The 5,629-nt window shown below is 33.3% G+C and overlaps 1 pseudogene; it reads left to right on the plus strand.

The window, feature by feature from the left end:
• Positions 1–3,080: 3,080 nt before the first annotated feature.
• Positions 3,081–3,177, plus strand: LOC138812338 (U6 spliceosomal RNA; annotated as a pseudogene).
• The last annotated feature ends 2,452 nt before the right edge of the window (positions 3,178–5,629 follow it).

Below are 5,629 nucleotides of genomic sequence, written 5' to 3' on the forward strand. Positions count from 1 at the left end.
TAACTGCTTAAAATTTTGTGAGCTCATATACATACTCTCTAAGCATTGCTGTTTGGTTGTGATTTTTGTGTGTTTTTGTTTGTAGTTGTGTTTTTAACTGAATTTCAAAAGGTTGTGCATTTGTGTTACAATTAAATATGTCCACCTAATTGTCCAATGCTCCTGGATCAGAGTCACTCCTTCTATCATTCTCAACCAACCCTTTCTCCAAGATTTATTGCAGATTTAGGACTTCCTTTATTACATTTGTACATTGAGTATTCTAGCTGTACTTGCCCCTTGTTCCATTTTTCATTCATTTTATGTCTTTACTATTATTCCTTTCTGGTTTCAACTTCCTGATAGTCGTTCTGTTAAACTGTCTGTTAATACATTCCAAGGAGTTTCAATCCCACATATACTTGAAATGATGTCAGCTTATATTTCCATAATTCATTCATCTGCAATAACAACTTGCAAGACTGGAGACGTGAAGCACCAAGACATGATTTTATTCTCATCGTTTTGGAAGATTAATCTTTAGTCAACAAGAAAGTGTAAACATCACTTAGAATTTATAGCTAACTACCAGTTTTTATAAATGGCTTTGTACAATGGTGTGTGATTATTTTATTTTACATGGGATGATATTTTCTACTACCTATAAATTTTGGAAAAAGAAGAAAACTAAAATTTACTACTGTAGATGAATATGATAGCAATAGAAGACAGATTTTATGTTTGTCACATCTCTGATCAGTACTCATATTCAAGACTTAAAGTCATATTTCTTACTATGTTAGACAGATAGGGAAAATATATGATAAGGCAACACATGATAAGGCAACTATTAGTGACTTATTAAAATGTACCTTCTTATATGATGAAATTTACTTTATTAGCTAATATTTGGGTTTGAATTATGGGAGGCTGATGTATTTAACACATTTCTGGAAGGCACCTACTGAACAACGCAAATGGTGCGAGATACTATTTCTACACTTTATTGAATGGTTGAACTTATTTGGCATTAGTGCTGGGTAAACAAATCAACTCTATTGTAACTTGATTCCTACACTTGAAAAACTTAATGTCACTATCATCTACTTGTCAAGTGTTATTTTGGTGAATATGATTATAAAAAGTTTATTTGAAAAGGAATATACTTTCAAGAGATTAAATGTATGTTATCATTGGTTTGAGAATGACAACATTTTTAGACTACAGAACCAAGTTTTACTGAAGTACCAGTGTTTTGAAGTACTAAGGGTCTTCTCAATTAATGGTTTTCGAAATTATATTTGAACTCCAAGTCAAGATTTCCTAGCCTTGGTAGAACAATTATGGATCTAACATTCAGGAATTATTTTTCGGCCTACTTATGCTGGACTGAAATCTTCCATTCATCATTAGGAGAGGGGTATTAAAAATAATCTTGTGACATTTGTGATTTTGTTTACTCATATGGGCTGGTCATCTGTAAATTGAAAGTTTGAACTACAGTACTTTCTGTCATATTTTGTGATCTCATCTTTCATTTTGAGTTGCCTTACATTTCACAATTGCTTACTGCTAATTCCTGCAAGGAATTGGGGCACTGAAATATTATAGGAAATGAGAATATGAGATGGGTCTTCAATTACTTTCTCTTAAAATGTTGCATGGGCCAAGGTGAGAAGTCTTGCCCATGTTATCTGATGATGCAGGTAACTGGGACCTGATATCCTCATACCCATGGGTACTGCAGAAGAATAATAGCTTTTAGGCATCATATCAGCAAAAATTTGGGTATAATCAGTAAGAACGCTTCAGAAATATGGAAAAAAAACACTTTGGGACTAGCGAGTTAACACAAGAAACACATCAGCAGTGTAAAATCTCTTCTAGATTAGAGGAAAACAATACTGCTTTTTTTTTACTATGTGAATTCAGAAGACCAAGAACACTTAGAAGGTAATACAAGTTTATACCGAAGACATTGCATTGATACTTTTTATATTCTAATATATATTCTAAACCTAATTATTTATGTTCCAATCTATTTATGGGAATAATTTTAAATTTATTTGTCAAATTATCAATGAATTCTAGTAAGATTCACTGTGTGAAATTTAAGATCAGCACATATAAATATAAAATATATATGTATATATAATAGAAGAAATTGTTATGCAATGTTCCGTTGTGATTAGGGCATCAAATGCAACTGTGTTTTAAAGTATTATTCCATTATCTCTACCTCAGTTTTTGGTAGAGTTAGACATAAAACTTTACCATTTGTAAATTTACAGCCTGGAGGCAAGAGGAAACTCTTTGATTAAAACATTACCAATTTAAGGCCTAATATCGAGGAAAAACATATGGACTTTTTCAGGAGTTATGGAAATATTTGGTGATAGAAAGTCAGTAGTGCAAGTTCCTGCCTGGTTGGATGGTAGACAGGCCAGGATATTAAGTAAACATGAATATGAACATTTTTTTTACCTTCTTGGCTTTAGCTAGTTTTGAAATGATAGGAATAATAAACAATTATATTTTGATAAAATACCTTCTATTCTGAAGAATTAAGTCTGAAGTGTTCATATCTCTATAAACCCTTGTAACTAAGATTAGTTTTGTTCCAGTAAGACAATCTATGCTGTCAGGTAAGATATTCTGGTTGGTCTGTTCCTACATGGAAGAAGGGTAAAGGGACAGAAAGACATTTGTACCACTGAGACCTCATTTAGAAAATTTTAAGCTGCAGAAGTTTAGAAGTAGCTCTTAAGCAAGGCTTACTTTGAATCCATTAGCTCCACAAAGCTAACTCAGTTGATAAATAAGTACTTGAAAAGCCATTACCTTTGAACTTAGCTATAAAGGCTTCAAAATATGATCAAATTTAAAATGAAAACGTCAAAATAGTCATTGACAAAAAATTGCAAATATGAGCAATCGACCAAACAATATATAAGTTTTTTCCACTATACAAAGAAATTTAGAGAAATAAGATCAATAGCATTTTTAGTAACAATAAAGGTTCCTTGTTACAAATAGGCAACCAAGGATATATGCGTGTATAAAGATTACATCGTTAACTACTTAAATTTAGAGGATACTCCATGCTTCAGCAGCAGGTCTACACAAATTACAATACAGAGATTAACATGGCACTTGCACAAGGATGGCATGAAAATTTGTGAATTATTCCATATTTTTCATTCTTCAAATGCAATGAAAAACAGTTATTAAAAAGTTGATTAGAAAAATACAAGTGTAACAAAACCTGTAATTCATAGAATTAAAGGTTAGTTTGACATCAGTGTATTAAACTTTCACCTTCGAAAGGCCCTTACATAGCATAACCTTTAAAATACTTGAAATTAGATAACATTATCTTTTTATCCCAAAGAAATCAAATAATATAAAGGCTTAGGAAAAAGGAATCTTAAACTTTTCCTATATGGAATGTAATCTGAAAGGACACATTTATTAATGAACCTATATATTATAAAACAATGTAGACTTCAAAATATTATATCTAGAAGACAATGAAATAGATTATGGACTTTATACAAACATAGATACTTTTTTCAGACAATCACCAGGAATATCTTTAATTTCTATACTATTCTTTTCAACAGATAAGATAAAATTAAAAAAATCACAAACTCTGCAGAAATCATTATAGATGCATACAAACAACTCTTGAATACATTTTGACATCAAAGTCAGGCAATTCACGTGGAAGAATAACATGGAATCCATAAATTTTTAAATTAAGATCTTGCTGTTATTTTGTATTATGAAAATATTTTGTAGGGACAGAAAGGATGGACTGGCACTTTTGAAATTTAAGAAACTTAACCAAACCATTACTACATAGGAGAACAATTTGTACAGCCATCCACAACTTCAAAGAGTTAGTGATACATACTTATGCTTTTGGCAATATCAAATGCAGTTTCTTCCAAGTTGTTCTTCAGTCCGGTTTGAAATCATGTTTAAACAGAAGGAGATACAGCGTATCTTTGCTATTTCTATCCCAAGAAACAATATTTAAGGAGGTCAAGAGGCCTTTAGTTTGGGGATTGGTATCTGCATCATGATGAAGTAAGAAAGAATCCATTCTGGTATTATTCCACATATACGCACTGTGCAGGGGTGCCAAGCCATTCAGAATTCTTGCATGAATATCTGCCTTGAGCTACCAACTCATGGACAATGTCAAAATGTCCACTCTAGGATTCCCGATGAAGAGGGGTATACTTACCTCATTTCTAGTATACATATGAGTGGCCTTTTTGGAAAGTAGTCTCGGCAGTATAGTAAGCCGATTAATTTCAGCATCTCAAAGAAGAAATTTGCATGGATTCTTCTCCATTATTTTCTTGCAATTGATACCTTCCTCACGTTTTGATCTTGTTCCTTGTCTTCATCAGAATTGCCTAACCAGAGACTTTGAGTACCAGTGGGAATGAGGTGTCCATGTATTTCCCCAATAGTTCACGTAAGTTGAAATGGTCAGAAAAATCCGGTGAATTTTCTGCATGTTTTTTCACCATGATTTATTTTCTCTTTTTCCATTTTTACTATTTTAAATTGTGGTAACTGAGGAGTACTGAATTGATAGAGAGCAGAGGAAAGATTTTCCTCCGTATTAAAATGCACAGACTGAAAATGAGGGACAGTGGTGTCTTCATATGCAGCTTATTCTAAGAAGGAGAAAATAGGAAACAAAGCCTACTATGTAAATGATTTGGGAAATACAAAGATACAGTGTAAGAGAAATTACTATTCAATATATGAGCTTTAAGAGCTTTCTAATAGATCCATTATTTATTGGTAACCAACATTAGAAAAAAATGTATAATGCAGTAGTAAAATAGAAGTCCTTTGTATGACTACCTAAATTCTTGTTTTTTTTTAAACACTTGTTTCCATCTAAAAATTTAGGCCTGGGCTGGGAAGGTGGCTCAGTGGTAGAGCGCTTGCCTTGCATGCCAGAGGCCCTGGGTTCGATTCCTCAGCACCACATAAGCAAAAAGAAAAAAGCCGGAAGTGGCCCTGTGCCTCAAGTGGTAGAGCGCTAGCCTTGAGCTGAAGAGCTGAGGGACAATGCTCAGTCCAGAGTTCAGGCCCCACGACCAGACCAAAAAAAAAAAAAAAGTAGGCCTATCTATTTTCTTCAGGTGATTTTGATGATTAAAGATGCTTAATGAGAAGTCAAAATGCATTAGTAGTCCTTTGATATCAATTAAATTTAATTGTTTCTTCTTGGAGAATATAATGATCAAAGCAATAGTTCAGAATCAGCAAGCAATAGTTCAGCATCATGCTTCCAGTGCAAGTGGATCTCCAGTAAGTAATCCTCTGTACCATTTTCCACAAAGTTTTGTCACCGATAAAATCTGCCTGCCTTCTCTAGCTGCTTTCCCAGCCTGGACCTTTTCTTTCATTGTGCAGGAAAAGTGTGATTCAATTGATTTCAGTCAGATCTGTTCCAAGAATTATCAAGGATTTAGATTCTTTTTTTTAAAAAATTAGTTGTGGGGCCTGAACTCTGGGTTTGGGCACCGTCCTTGAGCTCTTCAAATCAAGGCAAGTGCTCTACCACTTGAGCCACAGAACAACTTCTGTGGTTCTGTTTATGTGTGCTGATTTGTTAAAT

The sequence above is a fragment of the Dipodomys merriami genome, unplaced genomic scaffold (genome assembly GCF_024711535.1).
Source record: "Dipodomys merriami isolate MVZ:Mamm:240054 unplaced genomic scaffold, mDipMer1.0.p SCAF_562, whole genome shotgun sequence".
NCBI lineage: Eukaryota > Metazoa > Chordata > Mammalia > Rodentia > Heteromyidae > Dipodomys > Dipodomys merriami.